Source organism: Monodelphis domestica, chromosome 3 (assembly GCF_027887165.1).
Source record: "Monodelphis domestica isolate mMonDom1 chromosome 3, mMonDom1.pri, whole genome shotgun sequence".
In the NCBI taxonomy this organism is placed as follows: Eukaryota; Metazoa; Chordata; class Mammalia; order Didelphimorphia; family Didelphidae; genus Monodelphis; species Monodelphis domestica.
The window spans coordinates 365,443,986-365,458,431 of NC_077229.1; the positions used below are offsets into that span (position 1 = coordinate 365,443,986).

Sequence of the window (14,446 nt, forward strand, 5' to 3'; positions counted from 1 at the left end):
GTATATCACTATATCATCCCTTTATTGCAAGAGTTATTAACTGTAGCCTTTGATGCAATAAGACCTTCTGGACCCTTTGGGTAGAATAATGAAACCTATGGACCTCTTCTAATAATATTTTAAATATATAAGATGAAATATAAAATTACTAAAGAAATAAATTACAGAAAAAATAATTCTCAAGCAATTAAAATGTACACTCTAGGTTAAGAATCCTTGTCTTCATTTTATTCAGATATAATAAATAAAAAAAAACTTTGTATTTTTATTATTGGCTTCAGTATTGTAGCACTCAATTTTCAATTGTTTATTCACAGAGTTTTATAATTGCAATTGGCTTTCTTGAATCAAATGTTTATTGAAATCTTGCAAAAGAATGACATTGGTTTAAATTTAATTAATTCTATGAATTTTTTATAAACCTTTTACTCTGCTATCCTAATGAGATTCCTCAAATTAATTATGGTCACAACTACTTTGTATTTAGAAGGCATTTTATTCAGTTTTGAAAAGCAATTTTTAGAAACATAAATAAAAAATGTTGCAGTATTTCTAGAAATTCCAAAAGCATTGAGACAAAACGGAGAAAGGTTATGTTACCTATTATACATATATTCTCTAAGTTCATATAGAAACGACCAGGAATAGAACTGCTGCCCTTTCACATGGACTATTCTTTGCCAGGCATGGAAAACTTCACCTCCTAAGTCTGAGTTTGGATATGTGCTCTTGATTTTTTTTTCCTTTTTGTGAACTGTTAAAATAACAATTTATACAATTAATAAATGAACAAGCATTAAATACTTCCTATGTTGCAGGCAGAGGGCTAGGAGCTGGAAATACCAATATTTTATATGAAAGATATTGAGAATAGAATAAGGAGATACAAATTTTAATGGGAAGAAATTAACCAAATCAACATATAAAAATAAAATACATTATTCCCCATTTTAGCAAAAGTAAAATTGTGGTATAACTGCCATTAGAGTGTTTCATGATCATCCTAGAGGTCAAATTTACATTCTTAATTTGTCTTTCAATTTGTGTCTTTTCTCTTCATCTGTGCTTTGCTTTTATCAAGTAGAAGGCTTCAAATAGCAAGAGGTCAAATTTAGGAAACAAATTCTCCAATCTTCCAAGTTCAGTTGGGATTTTGGACTTTGGGAATTATGTGTGTGTGTGTGTGCTCATGGCAACATAAAGTAACTAAATTGGGGACCAGAGTTTATAGTAGATATGAAAGATGAAACAGCATCAGCAAATTTGCCCTGTAATTCATAAGAGCCAATAACAGAGGGTAGAAATAACACTAATGATATTAGCTGTTTACATGCCAATATGCAAACACTAAATAAATAATAAAGTGAACTAAAAATCTTAACCTAAAATAGTTGAAATGACCTTTTAGTATTTCTAAAAGATGGCTGAATGCAAGTCTTGCCTGGAATGTGACAATGAGCAAAGACCTTCTTCCAAAAGAAAAAAATAGATACAAAGGATAGGTGTGAAGAGTCACTATGGAGGACCTGTGGTCCTATATGGAAATCCATCAATCTAACTAGATAAAATAGTAGTAATGAGTGATTTGTAGAAATTCGTGGTTATGCCAGGAAAACATTGTACATAGAGACTGATACACTGTGTTACAATCGAATGTAATGGACTTTTCTACTAGCAGCAATGCAACGATCCAGGACAATTCTGAGGGTCTTAGGAGAAAGAACACTCTCCACATTCAGAGGAAATTTTGTGGGAGTAGAAACACAGAGAAAAAGAACTTCTTGATCACATGGTTCAATGGGGATATGATTGAGGATGTAGACTCTAGACAATCACCCTAATGCAAATATTAATAATATGGGAATAGGTCTTGAACAATGACAAATGTAAAACCCAGTGGTATTGTGTATCAACTACAAGACGGGGCTAGAGGGAGGGTAAGGGAAAGAACATGAATCTTATAACCATGGAAAAATATTCTAAATTATCTAATTAAATAAAATTTTCCCAATTAAAAAAAGTAAAAAGAAATTCTTCTTTTTGCCCTAGATGGGGCAAAAGTTGGAAGAGTTCTATAAAACTAAGACATAGTTCTGGTCCTAGGGGCCTTGGAACAAATGTTGAATGAAGGGAGAACTTTCCAGACTGTGTCAGAGAAGGCATCACTTGGGGATGGCATGGTGAAGACAAGGAATCAGCTTTTCCTACACTGCCTCCCTCAGGCTCCTAGTTGGGTCAGTGTATAGAGTGCTGGGCTTAGATTCACGAAGACCTGATTTCAAACATGGCTTCAGACACTTATTAGATGTTTGTCCCTTAGCAAGTTTTTTCACTTCTGTTTGCCTTAACCCACTGAAAAAGAAAATGGCCAAACCATTCCAGTATCCTTGTCAGGAAAATTCCATAGAGAGTATTGATGTACTATGTTCCATGGGGTTGTGAATAGGTTGGGACTCAACTGAAAACAAAAACAATCGACTTCCTTCACATCTGTGTTTTGTACCTTCTCCTTTGTGTCCTAGAAACCTTCAATGATGGGCAGCAGCTATTGTCAGTGTCTACCTTGAGCATTGAGAATAGCTCAGAGGCGAGGCAGAGAGGAAAAGCAGATTTAATGGTATAAACAAAATGCAGTAGATAAGCTATACCATAACTGAAGGCAATATCTTGAGTATTCAAGAAAAACAATACAACATTTACAGATTCAATGAATTTACTCTCTTTTTCTTATGTGTGTTAGAGTAGTAACTATTTTCTCTCTAGGCTCTTATAGTAACAAAATACATTTCAACTTTGTAGGACCCTGAGGTGAGAAGAAATTGTAGCCCTCTGGGCAACCAGCTTGCCATTATAAAGAAAGATTTTAATTATTTGCTTTTGAGCCACTGATATATGATGTTAGATTCCAATTGCTGTGTTTTCTTATCCTTGATATAAAGCACAGTTTGTTGAAATATATTTTGTTCTTTTTTCAAACTATCCCTCCCCATTTTTCTTCTGTTGATAGACTTGTTTCCATTTTCATCCTTGAATGTAATTAGAATATGCTTATTTGTTTCGATATATCGCCAACATTTCTTTCCTGGTTTTGTCTTCTTGTGCTTCTCATTTATTTATGATTTGATAATTTTCATAATTATTTTTCACTTTTCTTCATAATACTTTATGAATAAAATTCTATCTTAATACATTCTTGACTTTGTTAGCCTCCTGTCTCCATTCAGCAAGTACAGCAAAGATTTAACAAATAAATTGCTTTTTGTGCTTTTCTGATTATCTTGGGTCAAGAAGGCAACTTTTGGTTGAAATATTTTTGAATATTGAAATATTCTTTTTGTGGTGGCAAAGATCTGGAAACTGAAGGCATTTCCATCAATTGAGGAATGGGTGAACAAGGTATTGTATGTGATTATAATGGAATAGTATCACTCCATAAGAAATGACTGAAGCATTGACAAATAAAGATATATAAAGTAATGAAAAGTGAAAAGAGCAGAACCAGAATAACATTGTATATGGTGACAGCAATAAAGTAATATGATCAACTAGAATGAATTAACTATTAACAGCAATGCAAGGATCCAGACCAAAAGAACTGACAGTCTAAGTGCAGATTGAAGCATACTCTTATTCCTTTTAGTTCCTCCATCAAGTACTTTGTGCCTTCTTTCACAATATGACGAACAAGGATATATGCATTGTAATATAACACATATATACCCTACATCATATTTCCTACCTTCTTGGGGGTGGCAATGATTGAGGAGGAGAGAGCATAGTTTGAAAAATGTCAGAAAAGTATTATTAAAAATTGATTCAACATATAATCAACAAAAATGAAAATTAAATGCAAAAATTATTATAGACAGTGATGATCCAGTTTTTTGTTTACTTGGTTTACTTCCCTTTTAAAAAATTTCCCAACTTTTTAAAGTTGGATAACTGTCAATGATGACCTCACTGTGGAATAAAGGGGTAAAATCACACAAAATAATGAACAATAGATGCATTCTGATCTGTATCGTTGGTAGGAACTCTCAAATCAGTGAAATTATGGTATCATTTGCTCAGATACAGTCTATGATGCATGAAAAACAAAAGTATTTCCCAGCTTGTTCAACTGGTAAAATAGTCATTTGACATTTCCTCACTATACAATTATATAATAGAGAAACAGACCTAAAAGAGTACATCAATGAAGGATGAGTTTTTCATTTTAATTTATAACTATATGGAGATAAAATAAAATGAGATAAAGTGTTATGTTCTTGCTGGTTATATGACATCATATATTTTAATTCCAGTGGAATACTATTAATTCCATGGTTTTCAAATTTAAGATGACACTTAGCTATGAAGCATAGTGAGCACAGTAGATAGCAGAACCAAAATCTCAAGGGCTACTGAATGTATAGGACATTAGGCAAAATCTAATAAGATAAAGTGTTATAGTAATAAAAACATATTTTTACCCTTTGTTTCAAAATAGTGATTTCACAAGTATAAGACAGGTACGAAAATACACAGTTACAAAGGGCCTTTGCAAAAAAAAAGTCTTGAGGAGAGATCATTAATAAATTATAACTCCAATGTGAATTAAAATATATCAATACAAAATGTTCTTTTTGTAGATTTCCCTTTTTTAATATATTTATATTTCCAATTTATTATTTGTTCCTTATTTGTTTTTTTTAAAGAGATCACCATTACAAATTCTTATTCCAAGAAGTTACATTGACTCTTCTTTGGAATAACTTAATGCCTTGGCTTTTTTTTTTTAAATAGGCATTCAATTATGTGTTAAGGCAGCAAATCAGAGCCTGTTTATAACATATGTCTGTACCTCATGCTTCATACACGGTTAATGTTTGTTTGGGTTTTTTCCCTTTAGGGTGAGGTGTTAGCCTTTTTGAGTCATGTATCCCTCTGGCAATCTGGTGAAGTCTATGTACTTCTCAAAATAATGTTTTTGAATGCATGAAATTAAATACATTACCAAGAAAACCAATTATATTGAAATATAATTATCAATATAATAATTAAAAAAAAACAAGTTCAGAGATCCCAAGAACCTTTTCGGGATAAAAAGGTGATTTTGCTTTCAAGTATAGTATATGTTCAACCTAACAGACATATCATCAAACTTTTAGAGGTTAGTTTTCTTTACATGATCAAATTTAAAATGTTTCCAGAATCCTATACCGCCACTTTTAATAAAAAAGGAGAGGGAGAGAAAGGAGTGAGCATTTATATAGCACTTGCCATGTGTCAGAAAACATATTAAAGTGCCTTATAAAAATTATTTCATTAATCCTCACAACAAACTTAAATTGGTAATAACTAACTCATTTACTTTTAAAATTAAATTCTCAGTATCATCTTTATAGTTATATGAGGGTAGATGCTGATTCCATTAGGCATGTGTCCATGTCAAGGATCAATCCAGGATAAATTAGACCCAATAGATAAGTTCTTGAAATAATTAAAAGTCACGAAGAAACTTATCTTGTATTACATTAGTAACACTTTTTGAATAACTGCGATAGTTCATTCATTCTAATGATATGTTCTTACTTGAAGGAAAAAGTTGGATTTCAAAGTGTATTCTTACTTTTAAGTAAAATTTAAGCTTAGCATGATTAGTTTAAAAAAAAATCCATTCAGCCATTGCTGAAAAAGTTAACTTTAAGCTATTAAAAATAGCTCTTGTACAATGTGACCAAAATTGCATTTCTAAAGTTCAAATTTAGCAAACTGAACATCCTTAATGAGGTAGGTATTTCATGTGTGCCAACTGTCACTTTAAAAAAAGAATAAAAGGAATACTTACAGTCTCTTAAGCAAAATATTAGGTATCTTTGGCATCTTTCTACTCTGCCCTTCTGAAAGCACTTGAATTTGATATATTTTAACATGATGTTAAGGTGACTTCCCATCTATCCTTTTAAATATTACTTTTATTTCATTAATGTTGACTGAGTTAATGGAGAAATAAAATGAATGAGGCAATAGCATTGTAATTTATTTAAAAGCAATCTATGATCACTATTTCCTTAATGTTATCCTACCAACTTATTGAATTTCTTTACAATAATATCATTAGTTAGATGAGTTGCCTTCACGGTGTGTTCTGGTTAATGACCTTAATACTGAAGGAACCATAATTCCCTAATTGTGTGATTAAAATTTTAGTCAAGAAAATGTTTTGCATATCTTTTTTTTTACTTTGTAATATCTTAATTTTTGAATCAGGAATGATACATTTTATACTAGCAATCGTGAAATGTTTATCTAAATCAGGAGAACTCTATGTCTCTTGATTCAATTTTATTTTTTTTTGATCATTTAAATTGATAGACTAGTTTATTTTTCATAGTTTTCTAAACAGTTGATAGGAAGTAAATGTTTTACTTCTTACTGGAAGTTATATACTAAAAATTATGTTAGGTTGTCTTTTGTTTTTGTCGTTTCTGTATATACATGATTTAAAGAGTAAAACGAATGGTCATTTTAAAAGAGTAAATATGATTCTTTGATCTCCACTAATCTTAATAAAATTTGGACCCAGAAAGTTTGTTGGTCCAAATACTTATGCATTGATTAAACTATGGTATATAATAATATCAAATGACTTTAATGTATTGGCTCTAAAACCTGAAGATAATTGTGTCTAGAGACTACATCGATTGACATGGAATTAGTAGTGTTTATTCAAGTCACATGTTGAAATAAGTTTTCCACAGAGATTCATCGTTAAGGAGAACAACTGAATTAAGATATTCCATTTTATGGTCTTTTTTTTTTTGCTGAAGGCAACAGATGATGGAGTATGATCCATTATTGTAATTGTAGAGTATTTGAAGCAGCACATTCACTTGCATTAATTAAACATTAGAAATAATTCTAAATCACCTGTTTGCTTCATTCTTATAAGGCTTAGGACAAAAGTCATCCATTTGAATGTAAGCTCCTTGAGGCCAAAGAGTGATAAATTTTATTTTTGTGTACCCTATGGTTTAGTTTAGGGCCTAACACATAAGTCACATAAAAAACTTGTTATATAAATATTAAATGAGAAAATTACTCAGTATTCAAGGGAGGAGGCAGAGTGTACTGGCAAGAACACTGAATTTCAGGGTCCTATATTTTATTATTGTTCAGTCATTTCAGTTGTGTTAAACTCTTTGTGATCCCATTCGTCATTTTCCTTTTTTTTTTAGTATTTGTGCTGCCAAAGTGAGTACCAGTTTGTGTTTGTTTTTTAATTTTATTTAGTCAATTTAGAATATTTTTCCATGGTTACAAGAGTCATGTTCTTTCCCTGCCCACTCCACAACCACTGAAGCCAACACACAATTCCACTGGGTATTACATATGTCCTTGATCAAAATCTATTTCCACATTGTTATGTTTGCACTAGGATGTTCATTTAGAGTCTATATACCCAATCATATCCCCATAAACCCATATGATCAATGAGTTGTTTTCCTTCTGTGTTTCTGTTCCCACATTTTTTCCAATGAATGTGGATGGCATTCTTTTTCGTAAATCCCTCAGAATTGTTCTGGATCATTGCACTGCCACTACTAGAGAAGTCCATTACATTCGATTGTACCAGAGTGTATCAGTCTCTGTGTACAGTGTTCTCCTGGTTCTGCTCCTTTCACTTTGTATCAGTTCCTGGAGGTCGTTTCAGTTCACATGGAATTCCTCCTGTTCATCATTCTTTTGAGCTCACTAGTATTCCATCATCAGCATATGCCACAATTTGTTTGGCCATTCCCCAATTGGAGGGCATCCCCTCATTTTTCAATTAAAAATATTTTTTTATTTGGTCAATTTCAAACATGCCTTGGTTACAAAAATCATATTCTCTTTTTCCCTCCCCTCCCCCCGCCCTTCCCATAGCCAACATGCAGTTCCACTGGGTATTACATGTGATCTTGATCAGAACCTATTATTTCCATGTTGTTGATGTTTGCACTAGAATGTTCATGTAGTGTCTAGATCCCCAATCAGATCCCCTCGACCCATGTAATCAAGCAGTTGTTTTACTTCGGAGTTTCTACTCCCACAATTTTTCCTCTGAATGTGGATAGTGTTCTATCTCATAGATCCCTCCAGGTTGTTCATGATCACTGCATTACCACTAATGGAGAAGTCCATTACATGCGATTGTACCACAGTGCTTAAGTCTCTGTGTACAATGTTCTCCTGGTTCTGTTCCTTTTTCACTGTATCACTTCCTGGAGGTTGTTCCAGTTCCCAATGAATTCCACCAGTTTATTATTTCTTTGAGCACAATAGTATTCCATCACCAATATATACCACAATTTGTTCAGCCATTCCCCAACTGAAGGGTATTCCCTCATTTTCCAATTTTTGGCCACCACAAAGAGAGCAGCTATGAACATTCTTGTACAAGTCTTTGTCCTTATTGTCTCTTTGGGGGTACAAACCCAGCAGTGCTATGACTGAATCAAAGGACAGATAGTCTTTTAGTGCCCTTTGGGCACAGTTATAAATTGCTCCAGAATGGTTGTATCAACTCCACCAGCACTGCATTAATGTCCCGATTTTGCCACATCCCCTCCAGCATTCATTACTTTCCTTTTCTGTCACATTAGCTAATTTCCTGGGTGTGAGGTGGTACCTCATTGTTGCTTTGATTTGCATTTCTCTGATTATAAGAGATTTAGAACACTTTTTCATGTGCTTATTAATACTTTTGATTTTTTTATATGAAAATTTCCTATTCAAATCACTTCCCCATTGCCAACTGGGGAATGGCTTAATTTTTCTACAATTGATTTAGCTCTTTATAAATTTGAGTAATAAGACTTTATTCAGAGATTTTTGTTATGAAGATTTTTCCCCAATGTGTTGCTTCCCTTCTAATTTTGGTTCTATTGGTTTTGTTTGTATAAAAACTTTTTTAATTCAATATTATCAAAATTATTTATTTTATATTTTGTAATTTTTTCTAACTCTTTCTTGGTCTTAAAATCTTTCTATTCCCAGAGATCTAACAAGTATACTATTCTGTATTCACGTAAAATACTTATAGTTTCTTTCTTTATATTCAAGTAATTCCCCCATTCTGAGTTTATCTTGACGTAAGGTGTGAAATGTTGATCCAAACCCAATCTCTCCCATATTTTCTTCCAATTTTCCTAGCAGTTTTTGTCAAATGGTGGGTTTGGGCCCCAAAAGGTAGAATCCTTGGGTTTATCATAGACTGCCTTGCTGAGTTCACTTACCCCAAGTCTATTCCACTGATACTCCGTTCTGTCTCTTAGCCACCACCATATTGTTTTGATAACCACTGCTTTATAGTGTAGTTTGAGATATGGTACTGCTGGGCCCCTTCCTTCGCATTTTTTTCATGATTTCCCTGGATATCCTTGATCTTCCATTCTTCCAAATGAACTTTATTATGATTTTTTCCTAATTCAGTAAAATGTTTTTGGTAGTTCAATTGGTATGGCAGCATATAAGTAAATTATTTTGGGTAGAATTATCATTTTTATTATGTTAACTCTTCCTACCCATGAGCAGTAAGTGTTTTTCAATTATTTAGATCTAATTGTAATTGTGTAAAGTGTTTTGTAGTTGTGTTCATATAGTTCCTGTGTTTGTCTTGGCATATAGATTCCTAAGTATTTTATATTGTCTTGGATGATTTTAAATAGGATTTCTCTTTTTAATTCTTGCTGCTGAGATATTTTAGAGATATATAGAAATGCTGTTGACTTATTTGGGTTTTTTTTTTGTATCCTGCAGCTTTTCTAAAGTTGTTGATCATTTTGACTACCTTTTTGGTTTATTCTTTGGGGTTCTCTAAGTAGACAATCATATCATCTGCAAAGAGTGATAGCTTAGTCTCCTCGTTGCCTATTTTAGTACCCTAAATTTCTTTTTATTGCCTAATTGCTACTGCTAATGTTTCTAGACATTGTTAAATGATAGAGGTGATAATGGGCATCCTTGTTTCACTCCTGATTTTTTTGGAAATGCATCTAGTTTATCCCCATTGCAGATGATGTTTGCTGATGGTTTTAGATATATACTGTTTACTATTTTTAGGAAAAGCTCTTTTATTTGTATACTTTGTAGTGTTTTCAATAGAAATGAGTGTTGTATTTTGTAAAAGGCTTTTTCTGCATCTACTGAGATAATCATGTAATTTTTGTTGGTTTGTTTATTGATATGGCATTGGAATCAGTACCATATTTGTGTCATGAAAGGCATCTTGTTAAATTTATTTTTCTGATATGGAATTATTTGAGAATTCTATTTCTTCTTTTGTTAATCTAGGCAATTTCTATTTTTGTAAGTATTCATCCATATCACCCAGATTGCCATATCTGTTGCCATATGATTGGTCAAAATAGATTTAATGATTGCATTAATTTCCTCTTCATTAGAGGTGAGGTCTCCCTTTTCATCTATGATATTATTATAATGAGCAGTGTATTGTATATTTTGTACAGTTTTTTTTAAAATACCAGCTTCTAGTATTATTTATTAATTCAATAGTTATTTCACTTTTAATTTTATTAATTTCTCCCTTAATTTTTAGAATCTCTAATTTGGGTTTCATCTGGAGATTTTTAATTTGTTAGTGTTCAAGTTTTTTTGATTTGTATGTCTAGTTTATTGACCTCTGCCCTCCCTAATTTGTTAATATATGAACTCAAGGATAAAAATTCACACACAATACTACTTTGGTTGCATCCCATAAGTTTTGTTGGCTGTCTCATCATTGTCATTTTCTTCAATGAAAATATGGTTTTTATGATTTGTTCTGTAACTGAATTTGTAGAATCTTATTATTTAATTTCTAATTAATTTTTGATTTGACCCTCCATGTACCCTTACTAATTATTATTTTAATTGCATTATGATCTGAAAAGTTTACATTTATTATTTCTGCTTTTCTGCATTTGTTTGTCATGTATATGCCCTAGTATATGGTCAGTCTTTGTGAATGTACCATGTGCTGCTGAAAAGAAGATGTATTCCTTTTTGTCACTGTTTATTTTTCTTCATATATCTATTAACTCTAATTTTTCTAAGATTTCATTCACATCTCTTAACTTTATTTTTTTAATTTAATTTATCTTGATATGGGAGTGGAAAGTTCAGATCTATCACTAGTTTAGTTTTACTATCTATTTCCTCCTTCAACTCCACTAGTTTCTTCTTTAGAATTTTGGATGCTATACCATTAGATGCATACATGTTGATTATTGCTATTTCCTCATTGCCTATAGTGCCTTTTATCAGGATGTTGTATGGGGTGCTCAGGGAGGGGTAGTATCTCTGGTATGGAGGGCTTGTCGTGCCCTCCTAGGGCAGCTCTCCAGCCTCTGACCCTCACCTGACACCCAGCTCTCACTTGTGGCTCCCAGTAGCTGCTAGCATGCGGCAGCTGCCACACCCGGGCAACAGCTTCAACAGGCTGGCTAAACCTTATGAGGGTAGCCATTGGGTTGTAGACCCCTGGTGAACCAAGGCTTTGCTCACCTAGCATGTGAAGACTGCTTCGGCTGAACAGACAGAAGAAACCAATAAGAAGGTTCAACGGCTGAGATGGCAATGCAGCAAAGCACTATGGAGTGCTTAGGGCATGTTGGATCACAAAGGACAACACTGCCATCCAATGCAGCTGAGGAAGTCTCCAGGTGTAACGATTTTTCATGCCATTGGACCCAGGCTTCCAACGCCGAGAGAGTAGGACTGTCTCTGTGCAACGACTCTTCCACTTAAATCTCCTTCATGCACAAGTGTCTTTGTGCACACTCATCTCTACACCATAGATGAAAACACACAAAGACAATTGTCATCCTCGGTTACCGAGAGACTACTACCAATTACCTTCCCTATCTCTTTTTATGAGATCTATTTTTAGTTTAGCTTTTTCAGATATCATGAATGTAACTCATGCCTTCTTTCTCTCAGTTGAGGCCTAATAGATGTTGCTCCAACCTTTAATTCTTATCTTGTGAGTATCTACCTGCCTCATGTAAGTTTCCTGTAGACAACACATGGTAGGATTTTACTGTCTCATCCACTCTATTTGATTTTGCTTCATGAGTGAGGCCATCCCTTTCTTGTGAAAAGTTATGATTGCCACTTGTGTATTCTCCAACATTTTGATATTCTCTCCTAGTTCTATCCTTTCTTCTTTTACTATATCCTTTCCAATCAGTGGTTTGCTTTTAATCAGTCCCCCTAATCCCCACCCTTAATATGCTTACCTTTCTGCCCCTTACCTTTCTGTTCCCTTCTTTTTATTTTTTTTAGGGTCTGTTAAATTCCCTCCCCATCTCTTTCCCTCCCTTTTTTGTACTCCCTGCCTCATTCCCCCCTCTTAGTGTTCCATTCTCACTTTCCCTTTAGGGTAAGATAGAATTTGATACCCCAATGAATCTAGATGTTCTTCCTTCTCAGCATTGCTTTCACTGAGAGTAAGTTTTAAGTATTACCTATTAGCAATTTATTCCTCTCCTTCTTATAATAGTATTTTTCCCCTCCCCTTCCCATGTGTCTCTTTGTGTGATATAGATTATCCTATTTATATTATTTCTTCAAGTTTCTCTTGGTGCCATATTTTATTCCTCTCTCTTTTTCTTTTTTTTGCATAGCATTATATCACTTATTACCCCAATATAATCCCATGAATGATTCTTCTAACTACTATAATAGTGAATATAATGTGTGAAAGTTACAAATAACATTTTCCCATATATTGATATAAACAATCTGTTCTTATTGAAGCCCTGAAAGAAGGAAGTTTAAATACAGAAAAAAATGTTTTTCCCTTTCCCCTCTCTTTTTTATTTACCTTTTCATGTTTCTCTTGATTTTTGTATTTGAATATCAAACTTCCCACTTAGTTCTGTTCCTTTCTTTACAAATATTTGGAAATCTTCAATTTTGTTGAATGTCCATGCTTTCCTCTGAAAATATATAGTCATTTTTGATGGGAAGGTGATCTTTGGTTGTAGATCCAATTCTCTTGCCTTTCTGAATATCATATTCCAAGTCTTGCTGTCTTTTAGTGTGGAACTTGGCAGATTTTGTGTAATCCTGGTTGGTGCTCCTAATATCTGAATTGTCTCTTTTTGGATTCTTTTAAATTTTCTCCTTAGCTTGGAAGCTCTTGAATTTGGCAATGACATTGCTGGGGGTTGTCTTTTGAGGATTTAGGGTAGAGGGTATTTTCAATGTGTATTTTGTCCTCTTGTTCAAGAACATGAAGCAATTTTTTTGGGTAATTTCTTGTAGTAGGATGTCAAGATTTCTGATTATTTCTGGGGTTTTGGGTAGGACAATGATTCTAAAATTGTCTCTTCGTGATCTATTTTCCTGATCTGTCATCTTGTTAGTGAGATATTTTATGTTTTTTTCTATTTTGTCAGCCTTTTCACTTTGATATATTATTTTTTGCTGTTTTGTAAGATCATTGGCTTCCAATTGCCTAATTATGGTCTTTAAGGACTTGTTTTCCGCTATAATCTTTTAGTTTTCCTTTTCAGTTTAGTATATTCTGCTTTTTCCGGCCTACAGCTATTTCTCCAATTAGACATTCTTGACCTTTCAATTGTTATTTTCTTTCTGAACTATTTCCCACTTTTCTTTTTTTTTAAACAATATTTTCTTTGGTCATTTCAAAACATTATTCATTGGAGACAAAGATCTTTTTCTTTTCCTACCCCCCTTCCCCAACTCTCCCATAGCTGACGCGCGATTCCACTGGGTATCACATGTGTTCTTGATTCGAACCCATTTCCATGTTGTTGGTATTTGCATTAGAGTGTTCATTTAGAGTCTCTCCTCAGATATGTCCCCTCAACCCCTGTAGTCAAGCAGTTGCTTTTCCTCTGTGTTTTTACTCCCAAAGTTTGTCCTCTGCTTGTGGATAGTGTTTTTTCTCCTAGATCCCTGCAGATAGTTCAGGGACATTGCATTGACAGTAATGGAGAAATCCATTACCTTCGATTGTACCACAGTGCTTAAGTCTCTGTGAAAAATGTTTTCCTGGTTCTGCTCCTTTCGCTCTGCATCACTTCCTGGAGGTTGTTCCAGTCTCCATGGAATTCCTCCACTTTATTATTCCTCTAAGCACAATAGTATTCCATCACCAACGTATACCACAATTTGTTCAGCCATGCTCCACTTGAAGGGCATCCTCTCATTTTCCAATTTTTGGCCACCACAAAGAGTGCATCTATGAATATTCTTGTACAAGTCTTTTTTTCCTTATTATCTCTTTGGGGTACAAACCCAGCAGTGCTATGGCTGGATAAAAGAGCAGACAGTCTTTTATCACCCTTTGGGCATAGTTTCAAATTGCCCTCCAGAATGATTGGATCAATTCACAACCCCACCAGCAATGAATGAATGTCCCTACTTTGCCACCTTCCCTCCAACATTCACT

The 14,446-nt window shown here is 33.6% G+C and overlaps 1 protein-coding gene across 1 annotated transcript in view; it reads left to right on the forward strand.

Annotated features, from left to right (window-relative positions):
- Nucleotides 1–14,446, forward strand: part of CDH12 (cadherin 12) — a 1,480,679-nt gene that overhangs the window by 415,327 nt on the left and 1,050,906 nt on the right. The window lies entirely within an intron of this gene.